The sequence below is a fragment of the Macrobrachium nipponense genome, chromosome 3, assembly GCF_015104395.2.
Source record: "Macrobrachium nipponense isolate FS-2020 chromosome 3, ASM1510439v2, whole genome shotgun sequence".
NCBI lineage: Eukaryota > Metazoa > Arthropoda > Malacostraca > Decapoda > Palaemonidae > Macrobrachium > Macrobrachium nipponense.
In genome coordinates, this window is record NC_087202.1 from 32221708 (window position 1) to 32238641 (window position 16934).

Sequence of the window (16934 nt, forward strand, 5' to 3'; positions counted from 1 at the left end):
TAAATACAAAATGACGAAAAAACCAGGAAAAGAAAGGGGCATATTATCAGCATCTGTTTGAATATCACACGACCAGGTGCTCTGTTCTCTGGGGATCGTCTATTCGTTTTCGTTGAATCTCTCTCTCTCTCTCTCTCTCTCTCTCTGTTTAAATCTTCGGCACGTGACTGTGTTATTCACAGGTATTCTTATACTGAGATTTTGATAGTGAAAGTTCAATATTGTTGCTATTTCAATACAAAAAATGCTTGTGTAATAATCATCAGCCTCAGCAATGGATTTTCCTATTTGACCTTCGACCTCTATGATTGACCGTAACCTTCAATTTACAATTACCTCACTACATACAACTCATATATAAATATATATGTATATGAATATATAATTTTATTTATAGAGTATACATATGTGCATGTGTGCGGGTATAAGTGTGTGTCTGTGCGCGCGCGCCTGTGGGATTCTTTTAGCACAACACTCCTTGCTCCTCCTCGCTCTGAAGGGGGTAGCAACAAAACAGAACAGCCTTTCAGTTTCCTGCAAGTAGAGATTTGTAGGAAACTGAAAGGGTGAGGGTCACAGTTCCACGCCGTTTTAGCTTGACGCCAACAAGCGCTGGTGCCCATTGACAGCTAGTTTGCGAGTAAAGAGCTGAAGCCAGGATGTGAAATGTGAATGCCGAATGCCAATGAAAGGAATGAATAATGTAAACCTGTCAAGATGTATTAGTTATGCAGTACATGGGGAGCTAAAAGGGCCGATGGGATCAAATACAGTGGTATATATGTAATATAATATCTACTGGTCACTTTTCACCAGAAACAAATCTAATTGTGATAACCAGTTCCTTACTGTTTTGATGAAGTTTGTTTACGTGGAGAAAATAAACGATGGCAGAAACGGGAAAAGTATGTATGAGATGCAGAAGCTTTGGAGGAGGAGGAGGACGAGGGGGAGGAGAAAGTGTTGGTTGGTTGATTGATGTGGAAGAAGAGTTAATGTAGTATTCAGGAAGTTTGAAAAATGTGAATAGCGCTGTGCGACCTGGAAAGCAAAAAATAGGCACTACTTTTGGTTTTCTTTGAAGTCCCTTGATATTAGAAGACATAGCATATTGACTGCACACACACACACACACACACACACACGCACACACACACACACACACACACACATATATATATATATATATATATATATAAATATATATATATATATATATAGATATATATATATATATATTAATATGTAAGCTAAATCCCAACCAGATGCAGAGTGATTCAATGAACACCAGTTTGTTAACCTGCTAACAGAAATTCATCGTTGCCTATTTTACATGCAACATGCAACTTCGGCTTACCGGTAATTGTGCTTAAATCTAAAATAGCATCACCGAAGACCAAAAGACTGATGGATGATGCCCTCCAAGAAAGGTGAAACTTTAAAACGGCAGCTCAATTCAAGATAGTCCAATGGTCGAAAAATACATTACTTAGACAAGTAAAACAAGAAATTAAACATTCGTAGACTTTTGTCTTTTCCCAATCTTATACAACACAACACATTATATATATACATAAATATAATATATATATATATATATAATATATATATAATATAATATTATATTAAATGATAAATTCTAACAGTAATTTATATTTTTCCTACATCAGTGGAGTTAAGCGCACCTTGCATAGGTTTGTATTCCCGTCGAATCACATAATAGCCTATTCAAGTGTGCGCGCGTACATGTGTATTTATGTTTTCTTAAACAATGAGAGTTGTGAAAAGTTCCGTAAAAGAACAGCAGTTGGTTGTCTTCAGTAAAATGGTTCACTTTCGTTTTCGTCCAGTCTGTCTGGCACACATATCCAAGTCGCTGGTTGTGCATCCTTCACTCAGCACGTTTAAAACCCACCATTACTTAGCAAGAATGCTTCACAATTCCCATGCAGAAGGAGGCAATCTTCCTTTCCTCTTCAACAATAATTTATTGGTGTCAAGACCAAACGCTCATTCAGTTTTTATCACCAACTGAATAACTTCAGAAGCCCCAACAAGAACTTGAAATTTCCACAGTCATTATTTAGCCAGTGTTTCTTTTCGTTAATTACAGAGGTTTTGAGGTCGCGCTTATTTGATGTGGCTGTGACTGTGTGGCTCTTCGTGTGCATAGCGCGGTTTATGCCTTTTTAAGAGTCCTTTCAATTCATGATACGCCACAGAGGGGAAAAATTTACTGGACACTCTTCGCCTGAGGTTGATTTGAGAATGAGAGCACTCTAAAATGAACCTAGGAGAAGAGAGAGAGAGAGAGAGAGAGAGAGAGAGAGAGAGAATATTTACAATTTAGGCCGACGGACAAGCGCTGGGAACTATGATGCCATTCAGCGCTGAGAGGAAAATTGGGAGCAAGAGGCTTAAATAAAGGTGTAACAGGAGGGAAACCTCACAGTTGCCCTATGAAATATCATTCATTGTTACATAGAAAGTAAGAATATGAACAGAGGTGCAGAAAAAGGAGTGAAAGGGGATACAGCTATAGGCCGAAGGGACGCCGTAAAGAACCACCATCCCCACCCCGCCCCCAGGAGAGAGAGAGAGAGAGAGAGAGAGATTACCACAAACCTGCAGCAAGAAGCTAAGAATAAAGCGAGGAATATGATAAATGAACGTAGTCCCATTCTCTCAACATCACCCGAGAAAGGAATGCCTGCAATTAGTTTTCGAAATGTTAACGAGTGCAACGTATGATGAAATTACGAGAATATTCTTTTCCACCGAACTGCAAACATGAAAGGCGATGTCGGTCTGTTACCTTCCTTGGCAGTATTCTTATTTGAAACATACATATTTCTTTTCTCAACTTAGTGAACATTCTGTTTTCGACTGCTCCAAGTTCGATTATAAAAATGGGAGCCGACCTGAGACTATCGGGAGAACGTCCTAAATAAGAAATATCGTTATACTTTCTCTTGAACTTTACAGCCGTGAAAGCTTCCAAGGCCCATAGAAACCACAAGGAAACCACCAATTATACTTCCTCCTGTTTTCATGATGCAACCCATGACATTTTTCTTTTGAACTCAGTAACTCACGCTTATGACATCCCGGCGTGGCTCTGACTAGGAAAAAGGTTAATAACTACCTATATTTCTTCCCCTTTTTCTCGTGCTAATACGCGGAATTCTCGTAGCGCCTGCGTACTTAGGAACTCCCTCTCTCTCTCTCTCTCTGCTTGTCAATTGACGCGTATGACTTCAGTGCTGAATTACATAGAACGTTTAATTCATTACAGCGTTCTTCTCCCCATTAAATGCACATACACACATATACACACAGACACACATACTATATTCTTTTTTCTAACCTTAAAAGTGAGACTCAACAAGGTATTAACCGTTCTGTTTCTTTCTTTCTCCATATTTGTGTATGAATGATATATATATATATATATATATATATATATATATATATATATATATATATATATAGTAAGATGGAGAAAGAAGGCAACAGGAAGGTTAACACGCTATGGAGTCTCACTCTAAAGGTTGAAGAATACAAAATAGTTGAATTATAATTATATAATATAATAATATAGATATATATATATATATATGTATTTTTTTTAAAAAAATATATGTTATATATTATTATAAATATATATTATAATGATATATATGTATATAAGTCTATAAATAGAATTATATATATAATTATACTACATATACATATATATATATATATATATATATATATATATATATATATATATATATATATAAGAAGAGAGTACGTTTCTACATACAAAAAACTGCCTTCTACGCATACAAGCAATAATGTACAGTAAACTCCTCGTTTTTTAAATTAATAACAATAATTACTCACGTACATTTCACATTTGTGACAATTTTCACCACAACCATTCTGTCGGGCAATTCAGATGAATGCTGGCTATTAAAACATAAACCTCCTTCAAATGACGAAACATTTATAAATGCCGTGAGGGGCGAAGGGAGAGGTCTCAAGAAGCCCACAATTGACAGTTGGGGTGGCGAAATCAATCTTCGATGGCAACAAACTTGGAACGCGATAATGATTCAAGGTGGTGATGGGACCCAGTAAATATGAGCGTGATTTATTTCTTGCGTGAGAGAGAGAGAGAGAGAGAGAGAGAGAGCTCCAAGTTCTCATTAAATGCTAATGCAAATGAAGCTGAATGAACTCGAATATCTGACGTCGGTGGCTGCCTGTGTTGGCGGGAAAATCTGAGATGGAATCTGATCCAGATGAGTAAACCTGGATTAATTCCTCACATTCTGTTGCAGATGTACGCACATACCCAGGGCTTTTTCTTTGTTCCTAATCTCTATAATGATGACTGATGTGTTATAGTTATAAAAAGCACGTACAATTCTCGATAATCGTCGTTAATGATTTTCTGTTTACCATTCTTCCGTTGTATTTCTTTGAGGACCATACCTCTATTTACAATACGTTGCCTACCGTTTTCAAATCAAACTCAGGTTTCACCCAATGGAATACTTCATAAGGACATCCACCATTCTTTATTATATATCTTTTCTTCTTTAGCCTTTATATTAGTTTTTCTGTACTCATTTATTCCTAAATTTCCCAGCCACCACAAAACCATTTATTCATTCCACCAGTAGTCAGATGCAGAATTTCCTGAGCATATCTGATCCTATAATCGCTGCCTTTGTCTTTAAAAACCAAGGTGTCTCAACTCTTCTTTGTGCACTTCTTGCAGAAATGCCTCCACACCAGTCATCAGCCTTAAGGCTTTCCTCTCACTTTCCAGTTTACTTCCTCATGCTTCCTCTGTCAGTCTGCCTCGCAACCGTCTTTCACAAAGACCTTTCATTCATAACCAAGTCTTTCATTTCATTATAATCTATTCAGTTATTATGTCTACTCCTTGTCTTAATGAAGCAATTGTTGCCCATAAGCCTTAATTAAACCTTACATAATCGACAATTGGTTGTAAATTTATCTCCTCTCTTCATTTTCTCTGTATACTATTGAATCTTTCTAGATGAACTTTTTAAAACATACTAATGATCATCTATAGATGATCATTGTTGTGATGTCCATGGTAGTCTGCTGATGACATCTGCCTTTTACTAAACAATGATGTCAATACTCCTACCATTTAGAGACTTCAAATAAATCTTCCCCCTTCCCCTTTCTCAAACAATTGCATAATCTAGCATTTTTTTCGTTCCCATCCAAGAATCTTTTGTTTTATTGCGACGCCTCCTTCAAAAATAATTATGACTGCCGCCAGTCTTAAAATAAGAAAGGTTTCCATGACAGCTGGGAAAGTTCCCATTCACATGGGGCTCTTTAACATTGACTTCATGACCTGCGTTTTTGGAACACGGTGCAATTAGTACTCCCATCCCACCTCCTCGAACTGACTACAACAATATCACTTTTATTCTGACAGACAACCGTCTCGTATGGAATTAAGTGATTTAACAAATGTCAACACAGAAACTTCTGTCGTATTTATTCCGTAATTCACACAACGTGGACGAAGCCGTTAATCAGAAAATCAGCGAATCACTGACTGCTTCTTGACTGCATTATTTACCCATCTGCAGTCCATACATACTTTTAGCGCAATGCTGCATAGACACTTACTTACCTTTTTCTCACACAAAGATTTCCTCTTTCCACACACACACAGTAATGTATTTCAAAGATTAAGTTTTCATTCTGAAACTTGACGTCAGCACACTCCGATCCACCGTTAAGTCTATGCGCTCACATTTTCCTCATTGTCAGTTGTTCATACGAAGCATCAAACCTGGAAAAAGTGTGCAAGATCCCACCTTTTTCATTGCATTTATGTTCACCGACTCTGCATTTCAACTTTTACATTCTCCACAAACTTTATTTAAACTGTATTACCTACCTCTTGTTAACGTACACAAAAATTCAGCCTTTCCATTCTTACGTCAACCACTTTCCAATAAAAACACTTACATTAGTCTCTTCAACTTCATTTTCTGTGGCCAAAATCTGTGCATAGTCAGGCACAGCCAACCCATGTCACTCACAGTCTCTTTTCATAGTTCATATACCTTGACTTAAGTCAGTTTTCTTCCCCTAACTTCAGAATTATAAACGATGGCCGAGACCTCTTTCATCAGTGACCAGCCACTCTCAAATTTACAGATTCTCGCAGAAGCTCTCAGTACTTAGATTTCCAATGACTCTTACCAACAGCCTCCACAGGAATAAGGTTCAAATCTCACAAACCTACATGATGATTTGGGGGTGTATACCAGCTACAAACTTAGGGCCCTTTCTCAAGTAACTAAACTCACCGTATCCATGTATATGATACCCAGAATTTCCGCTTTATTGTTTGTGGCAATATTTGATCTAATTATGAACGCTTCTCTTTGCTGCCGAATCTCCACTTTTATCTTTTATTCACTACTCTGACTTTGCACCAACCCTCTCTCCTTATCTTTCATCTCCTGTTCAGTTCATGGCGTTTGTGATCTACAGGCATCATATAACATTGACTTCTTAAGAGCATCCAGTCCATTTTCCACCCTTTCTCAGTATGTTTTCCTATTCCTTTTTTTTTATTATTATTATTCTGTATCATACTATAGCTCAACATCTCATGTCCATACGCATTTAGGTTCTTTAGACCATTTCAAAATTGTCTCGAATAAATGATGAAATTAACTTTCAAAAACCTGGAACATTTGCTATGATTGGTTTTACCATAACTAATAACGCTTCAAGTTAAGTCTTGTTTCTAGGAATAATGCTCTCAAATTTGGAGTGAATGGCCTTTGTCTCGTTCTCCACACTATGGACCGTGTCAAAGACTTTTTGTCTAATTACTGACATGGTCTCTAGTTCCTTTTCGGTCTAGAGCAAATTGTCCTCTTTTATGGGTACTATACGACTTTAAACATTGTTCCACTGAGCTTAAAAAGGTTGATCTACTTTTCCTAGTCGGCATCGTAACACCCGCCAGACACCTTGTCCCATATCAACCGTTTTCCCGTCCTTTTCACCGCATGGAAGCATACGTTGCCTATTATCAATATCAATGCAACCCTATATCATGAACATTTAGCAATCAAGTTGCCTAAATTCTATGGAGTGAACAGGACCATAAAATGGTAGGTAATGAACGTACCTTTGCAAACTATTTCGATAGGTTTGTATGGTGTTTTGACGTTGCATGGAACCCTGTGGTTATTCAGAAATGGGACCAACGGCTTTACGTGACTTCCGAACAACGTCGAAAGTGCACTTCTATTACCAGAAATACGCATCTCTAACCCCTCAGTGGAATGCCCGAGAATCGAACTCGCGGCCACCAAGGTGGCACGCCAAGACCTTACCGATCACGCCACTGAGGCGCTTACTATTTCGATAGGAATATGAGAATGAATGGCGTGCCTAAGATTGCACACTACTAAGCCCGTTTACACCGTTATAATCTACAAACAATTTTCCTACTTTACTTTAGTTCTAAAAACCAAACGGCTAATTGGTTTTACGAGAATGATATCTAGTATATTTGCCAAGGGCATATCTTTGGAATGAGTGGATTCAATCGCCGTCAGCGTTCATAAGAGAAGATAACTACATAAGGATACAGTGTGATAAAGCGAAAAATGAAAGTGTCTTTACAGCACATAATAGAGACAAAAACACAAATATCAACAAATAAAAAACCTTCTAAATATTCTAGTAAAAATGTGAATGAACCAACGCAATGCCATAAAAACCCTTTTGAAAATTTCAAAAAGATCAACGCACTGCAGTGTCAGTAGTCAATTAGCAGCTATGATAACCGTCTCTAGTCTCTGGTTTTTACCTGGAATGTCGCTATCCTGTGGCTTGAGTTTCTTGGAATTTCAGTCCCACAAGACCTTTCATAGAAGGTCTACGCACCTTGGGAATGACATGGAGGACAGGCTCTCTCTCTCTCTCTCTCTCTTCTCTCTCTCTCTCTCTCTCTCTCTCTCCTTGAGCGGGGTAGCCAAAAATAAGCTCTAACGCATTAACGCATAAAGAATTCATATATATTACTATTAAGCTGAATGGCAATCTATAAAAAATACAATCGACTTAGTACCAGACACCTAAAAATCGTAACTTATGAAAAATGTGATAACTGCGATATCCAGGATTTCTTAAGCTCTGGTCTCTGGGAGTCCTGAGCAAACTCATATTACTTCACTGACTGAATGACTGCTGTTAATGTTTGACATTATCCCAATTTCTCTGTTGTGGGGCAGTTCTATGCAGTGCGAGATCGACAGTTCTGTATCGAGAAATGCCATGCTGTGATGATTTCTTAGGACCAAGGCCAATATAGTATTGGCCTTGCTTAGGACGTACCAAGGAGAAAGTAACACGGCTTACCATCTTGTGGAAAAATGTAATTTAGAAGTTGTCCCAAGGCATTTCGGCTCTCCTTTGATATCTTATTGACACCCGAGACCCCGATCCCCCTACCCTCTCTCTCTCTCTCTCTCTCTCTCTCTCTCTCTCTCTCTCTCTCTCTCTCTCTCTCTGTGAGAAAATGTAAAAAAGTCATATGGTTTTTAATTATCATTTGCTTGATTTGGATAAAAGAATCAATATTCTGAATAATTTACACGATATCTTTAACAAACGTTGGTTCTTCAAAGCTGCAACGTGATGATCCAAATTTTAAGTCTTTATAAATAGTAATAATTACAATAGCATGAGTCTTAATATGGAGAAACAAATCCACAGATATGTAACTATACAAATATTTTCAAAAATTTTCTACAGAGATTTTTCGAGAATCTATGTAGATTTCTCGAAAGTTCGCTGTAAATATTGTTTAAATATAAATATATATATATATATATATATATATATATATATATATATATATATATACATGAACAGCAGCATAACTGTGGCTTGGTCCCCAATAATGATAATATATAATAATAATGAAATCCAAGTGGATCATGTTTGTCCTTCCATGGGTTACAGTAAGGGAGACATGACACAATCACCCACCCCCACCAAACTGGTTTGTCGACCCCAGGTGGGGGTTGGGGATGGGGGCAGGGTAGGTAGGGGAACGGGAGGGTATGGGAGACATCCACCACCTTCTTGCAAACCTGTTTGTCCTCCCCGGGAGGGGGGGAAATAGGTAGGGGATCGGAAGGGTAGGGGAGACAGCAGCGCTACGCGCGTAATAATAACAAGCCCGTAATAATAATAATAATAATAATAATAATAATAATAATAATAATAATAATAATAATAATAATAATTTGATTTTAATCCTCTTCCCCAACAAACAAATCTGAACGATTTTCGTCACTATACGATACAACCAAGTTACAAAACCAAATTTAACCAAACTCGAGGTTCTCTATAACCACAAACTGCAGATAATTAACCGCACTATCGACCTTTCGGTCATAAACAAGGCTTTACTTGGTGAATCCAAAACCTTGTAGCGGGTTCAAAGATGGGTCACTTATTCTAGTGAGGACTGAGAAGAGCCAAAGGAAACAAAAGTAGGATATGCAAAGGGGAAAAAATGCATCTAGGCCAAAGAGCATCCATTTTCATATCATATCAGTGTGATGCATATTGTCAGTTAAAATAGTGAGCTGATGTAACAAATGTCTACACAAGCAAGGTAAAACTAATCAGAATGCAAATACAAGAAAATTTGTACAAGTAAATAAGTAAAAGCACTTTAATGCTAACAAGTTATTGTCCTTCAGCATACTTTTAAGAAACCCCTGAATGACCGAGATTGACAGCGAAAAGGAAAGAATCTCAGACTTCAAGAAATGACCAAAAAAGCCTTGGCGTTTATTGTAGAGTATGCTCACTACAGTTTATGATAAGGGAAAATCAATGGCTGAGAAGTTATGAAAATCTCCGGCGATATTCCCAAAATAAATGAAATGGATGCCCCCAAGTGAACAAATCCTATAAGGGTCATTCACCACAGATAACACCTAGAAGAGAATCCCGTCATCGTTATTTACGATACATAAAACATCATATCAGTTTTTATATTACGAACTATTAATGTTCATCTAAATTTAGAATAAGGGTATTGTACGTGATAGGACTAAACGTTCATTTTTCCTATTATTTTAATACTATCCCCTTTGGAATCTTAAAGCCCCAAGAGAAACCCTTGAAGAACTTCATTCACAATTTATATCAAGTCCGAACGTTCCATTCGAAGTCGTTGACATTGACATTACCCTTGCATTCAAACGGGGCAAAATTGAAAATATTTTTCAGGTTAAAATAAAATTAAGTTACTATAACCAACTGAGCCATACAGTTATCACTTTAGAAGCAGTGTAAACATTTTACTTTTATGTGAAAAATAAGAAAAGAAATATGACAAGTATTACCATTAACAATGGTCCATTAAGCATAAATGGCTTGGTTCCATTAATCATTACTGCTCATGGCGTGCATGCAATTGGCCACTCCGCAAGGACTGAATAATGGCCACTGACCCTCTTTCTAACAAACGACCAACACACTGAGACCTTGGGTGCGCATGACTTGACAATGGTGTTGAAGTTAACTTGGGCTATCCAGTTCCCCTTTCGGTGGAACCATCTCTCTTAGCAGCTAGTTAAATTAAGACAGCTATAGAAAAGGATCACCTTGGCTTCCACCAAGCAGAGTTGGAGCCTTTACTGCTTACTTAGAAGTTCTAGAACAGAACCTTTTCTTTTAAGGGGAGAGATCTATGCTTTGGATTCAACTCTACCGCAAAGGCAGTGGATGACTGCATTATCATGGGAGGCTTCCGGGCGATACAAGTTCTTCAAAAGTAATCAGAGGGTAGCTACAATACAAGGAAATTCCATTCTCTTCTCTAGCTCAAACTTTGCAACTGGATAAAGTTTATCCTTGTGTCCAGGAACAACAAATATCCATGGGCAGCTAAAGAGGCCGTTAACTATAGTAGCTAAAGAAGTTTTCACGAAATAATGCCTATGCAAAATATGAGAAAACAACCAAGAAATATATGGTACACGCATAAATCAGTAAATAAACAACAGACGAGACATGTCATTAAACGATTGGACACAGGAGGACGCTTATAATTTGAAAACTATGGGTTGGAATGAGTTGAAATTTGGAAAGATCAACTCAATTCTTTGGAAAGAATTTCACAAGGTTTTTGTTGTTACTGGGAACATACAAATTAAAAGAAAGGTTCACTAGTATGCAACAATATTCATAAGTACCGACACTTTCACCAATACCAGAAAGTTGAGGTTACCAAATTGTCGAAAAGTAATCAGAAAGTTTACAGAATTCGAGAGCAAGCCTTCTCAAGTCAGAGGGAAAGAAGATTGTATAAATAATCATTAATCATAAGGGGGAAATTGATGTCTCCATCGTTTCTAAGGGTATAAATCATTCAAAGCTGACTTAGACAATTACTGAAGGCCTTATGGGAGAAATTCACCTCTCCATTGTTTCTTATGGGGATAAATAACACTGCAGTTGTCTTTTTAGATAAGCAAATTAACAAGCTATAACACGGAATAGACTTCTAACTAGCAGTCAATACTCACAGGAGAAACGCAGAATGCACAGGAGCAGCCACTGCAAAAAGAAAATCAAAGAAACAATTAACTGTGGTAGTAGGTAAATTCATCCAGCGCACGTATATATTATATCAATACACACACAAACAAACACAAACACACAGACACACACACACATACACACACACACACACACACACATATATATAAAAAAAATATATATTATATATATAATATAATATATATATATATTTTATTTTATATATATATATATATATATATCTATATATATATATATATATATCTATATGATATATATTATTTTATATATATTATATATATATATTATATAATTTATATATATTATATATATGGAAACAAAATTGATTAACAGGCCAGCAAGTGATAAAAAATTCGTTTACCCAAATGACAAAGTATATTAATAAAATATCAAGTAACAAAACTATGGAGTTTCCAAATGTCTCCTTAGCTTGCCATGATGTGTACCAAAATTCATGAAGCCAAGTGAACAACGATTGTTTGTTTATAAAACTAAATGAGAATAGATTAAATGAAAGAAAGTAATCACCTAGGGATAAATGCATACATAATTTTCGTGATATACAATAATGGTCGTTGTGCACAAAACTGATGGAGCTACTTCAATCTCATAGCTCACCTGTACTGGGATTAGGCACAATAATAAACAAATAAAAAAATAAACATTGCTACTCTATGACAAATCTTAAACATGAAATAGCCACGTCCCTCAACACAAGCAACCTGTAGCCGCTGTCCAGCCTTGTCCCCAATATCTTTGACGAAGATACATATTATGTGCGGTTTAGGAGTACCAATTTGGGGCGTGGCTGCCTATAGAGGATGAGTTTCTAGTCACTGATTAGTTACCGGCCTCATGCACACCTGGGGTTATTATTCTTTGCATTTAGTGAACGGCGATTTGAACGATATGTAGGATGTGATATCCAACAAGATGATTAACCTTAAGAAAATATATTTATAAAATAATCGGTAATAGTGCTGATGTTAAAATTACAGGTGCTCAAGTGCCATGCTCTCTGCATTATACAAACAAACACACAGAAAGAATAATAATAAAATTCTATTCACTAAATAAATTTACCAACAGCTGTCTTTTTTAATGACAAATAAATTAATGCATAACCTAGTGGATAATTACAGCAAGGCCAACAAACTGTAATCAAGAAATATCACAATTTTCTCTCAATTACATTCACTCCAAGTCTGAAATGTGAAGAAAATGAACAAAATTAACTCCCCGTGTCGCATTGTTATGCACAGCAACATAACTCTTAACTACGTCGCGTTGTATGGCTTCCTCACGTTGAAATCACTTAAAGTCATTCATGTATAATAATTTTGTTAAAATACCAAGAGGTTCATCATCTGGCTGAAGACGCGTAAAAATGGTATTCTTTTCTAGTAAGAAAGGCTGTAGCAGTCATACACTATATGCATAGCTATACACCAGTGATTATACTTTCATGTGAGACTTCGACAACAAAAACGATAATAGCAAACCCTATAAAACAATAATGGTAACAATGTCGACTGCAAGGACAATACAACGACATGAAACAATTCACTCAACCTGATAATCAAATATCAGGAAAATTACTAGCAGATCCTGCTGACTAGCTCAATTCTCCGCACAGAAAAGGAAATATCCCAGAAAAAAGTTAGATTCCAAATTTCCTGTGAACTTAAAAATACTTAGTAGGTTACATCAAGCATAAAACATAGATAAAATGAGCCACTAGTTTTTGACGGAATACACATTAACCTTTGTATAGATGGATACTTCATATCGACACTGAAGCTCAACAAACAATCTCTCCAGTGTTGGTGACCTCCACTACTAAGATGCCAGTTCTTTTCAAATAAATCAATCACGTTATCTCCATGCTCACCTTCCTCCAAGGTGATTCCGGACACATTCCAAAGGCAGCGCAGGAGGAGGGGTCAGTGTACGGCGGCTCCGAAAACATCCCTCTCCAAATCTCGGCTTCATGGAACTCACCAATATTCCGCATCGATGCTTGAGAATACATAAGTTAAAGCACCATTTTCATTTTTAATTTTCCCAAGAATTATTATCATTATTTATTTATGTATTATTTTTCTTTTTTCTTCTTTTGGCCAAAACATGTACCAGCGTTATGAGATAAATCAGAGTTTTTCACAAATTATTTTAGACATAAATATCATGATTACTTTCATTTCTGTATATTCCAAAATTCTCACCGACTCCTGTCATCACCATAAATTTTAGAATTATTATCAGTTCTTCGTGTTCCTTGCCTCTCACCGACGAATGTCATCTCTTCATCTGTATTCTTACACAGACTTTCATAGTTTCTTAGCTGAAAGCTTCAGTGAAGCGGGGACAGTAATTAGTCTAATGAGAATGAAGATCTACGGCACGAAATGAAAACCAAAAACTGCCTGTTACACATGAAATCCTGGCAGTTATAGACATCGTTTAAAATAGTAATTCTCTCTGGATTTTTCCAGTGACAGTTAATAAAAATCGTTGCAAGGCAAAAGCGCTGCCTTGCCTCCTGACACTCTCTACGAAAGATCAATCTAAAAAGGTTTATCAGATGTGTGATTTGTTTAAGCTGAAGTAAGAGAATTAAAAGTTCTATTTGATTAATGTTCTGTTTGACTCGAAAGTCGAATCGAGTACCCTTAAACTAATAAAAACGTAGTTTGGTGTTGTTGTTACTGTTGTTGTTGTTGTGCTTGTTGTTGCTCTTGTTGAGGAGTAAGATAGCCTAAAAAGGTCTGAAAAAGATGTTTCGCGTTGGGTTAGAGAAACAGGAATTCTAGGTTTGGATATTTATGATTTCTTTATTAGAATGAAAATGTAAAAATAAATTATGTGCATGTTAAATAGTGCAGAAAAATTATTTCTAATAAAATATAGCATATTCTTTTATTTTTTTGTTGGTGAAAGAAAGGGCTATTTGGTCGTAGATTTTAACACGCTTTAATTTATTTGATGTATTGAATTTAGAGGCTATATTTCTGTTCAGTTATTTTATTTTCACTTAAAACTGAGAATATATGAACATGTTTAATTTGTGTCCTTTTTATTTGACTCTTGTTAGTATGATAGTGCTCGTTATGAGTATTAATTACGAAAGACAACTTCACGTTAAGTTAGGAATGTAATGTTTCGTCAGGGGAAAACCTTGCACGCGACCCGAGTAAGATGGAAGTCGGATCACGTCTTGTTCGACTCCACACCTCTGCGCCAAGAGAACTCGTGAAGTTCAATACGTAAGAGGTAAAATCGCGTTTGTCATAACAAATTGCCAGTCAAGTAAACGTACGCGGAACGACCAAGCGTATTTAGGGAAGGCGGCATCTTTTGCAGACGAACAACTCCAGACTTGGCCAGTGTCTACCCGTCTGGAATACTCAACTACCATTCCTTAACAATGGGTTACACAACGCTCTCGGGTTTTTCCGTCTGGCCAGCGTATGCGCCCAAAGGCCGGGCAACTCCTGATCCTTTAACCATACGCCATATGCGACCCGCAGCCCGACATCCTCATTCCTCTACTCCTTTCTCTCTCCTTCGAATAGCGCATCCTTAACTTCTACTCAGCATTGAAAGAACGTTCCTCGAGGGACACTTTCCATTCCATACAACTTTTCTCGCTAAAACCTACCCCCGCGATACCCATATTCCTACCACCTTATCAACTCGAGTCATCGTGACTCCCATACCCAAAGGTTATGGTACTACAAGGCATGATGAGGACCAGTGCCTACTGATCGCAACATGGGGCTCCATAGTCAGTTGATAGCATCATCCCGCGGCTATTTTAAGAAGTCGCCCGCGGCGGTTCCCAAGATTACGTAGGTTACAACCAAGTACTCGTACGCTCTCTCTATCTCTCTCTGTCATAAAAATGTATACATTATATATATATATATATATATATATATATATATATATATATATATATATATATATTATGTATGTATGTATGTATGTATGTATATATATAATGTATAAAAGCAAAATACATACGTATGTAGATATAACTGCATAATACACAACAGAGATGTAATCAGATAACAGTAACAAAGACTTATTACATTTTTTATTCTTGAACAAGTTACGTTACAGCCCATACGATAAACGAGGTCCATTTATTCGGAAGGTAATGATCACTTCTTACATCAACGGAAAGAAAATTTTCTTCATCAATGTATGTCTTAGAAGGCGTCCCTCTCTTCCGAAATCACCCTATACAAATATACCAGTTCTGCTAGGAATCTTCTCCTTTCCCTCCACAATAACAAAACCAACCTGAAAAAAGGTTGGAGATATTGAACTTGCCTTTAACCCTTCAAGATGTTTCAGATATTTTCCAGATCCGGTGATTTCCTGCGCTGTGGATGCAGTTAAAAGATCTATAATAAAGTAGACGCAAAACTCAAGAAGAGAGCTGAAGATGTCATTGCCCTCTACCAAATCCATCATTGGCATTAGACCCACTACGTTACTATTAATAAATCCCTGCTAAATGTCAGGAGGAGTTACAAAGTATAAAAACACGTCTGAATGCTTAGATTTTTACCAATTCCATTCTCAAGCCGCAAATATACTAAGTAGGTCCAAGATACATAATCTTCCTTCAACTTTTTCTGTTAATAGTGGTATCAGAATAGAATAAAAGCACGAGTAGATGTGCTGTCGTTTTCCGTTGCCATAACAATATAATAATTGTTCAAGAAACGGAGAACAAAGTTTAAGTGACTTAGGTTACGTTGTAGTCAAATGGGATTTCTCACAAAGGGAACAGCTGAGTAGCATACCTAAAAACACCAAAGAACAAAGAACATCAAAGACTACTGAATTTATATATCACCATACATCAGTAGGCCTCTGAAGTTTATACCTTAGAAAGAAAATCTCAGGTAACTGATCATATTTCCAGGTCGGTCCGTGTTGGCTGCAGCACGCGCCTCACTGAAACAGCAACATTTAAAACAACTGTCCTGACGAGTTGCTCTGTAGCGAACCCTACATGAATTGCATAATAGCTTCTCTTACTATCACGCACTTGCAGACAAGGGTTCAAGTCTCAATATCGCGAGTAAAGAAAAAATAAGTATGTTAATAGACCACTCCCGCAAGAGATGGTAGAGTATCGATTTTATGGGTGAAAGTGATGAAGGTCTAATACCAGTTTTCATGTATACATGAATATATGGATACAGAATTGTATGTACTAATTCCGAGAAAATAAATGCAAGCATAAGAGCATATTCATTGAC

At 36.8% G+C, this 16934-nt stretch overlaps 1 long non-coding RNA gene across 1 annotated transcript in view; it reads right to left on the reverse strand.

The window, feature by feature from the left end:
• The window catches only part of LOC135222184 (uncharacterized), a 68857-nt gene that overhangs the window by 22245 nt on the left and 29678 nt on the right, over positions 1-16934 (reverse strand). Inside the window, exon 3 of the long non-coding RNA XR_010316192.1 lies at positions 11622-11652. This is a non-coding gene — a long non-coding RNA (uncharacterized LOC135222184). The remainder of the gene's footprint in view (positions 1-11621; positions 11653-16934) is intronic.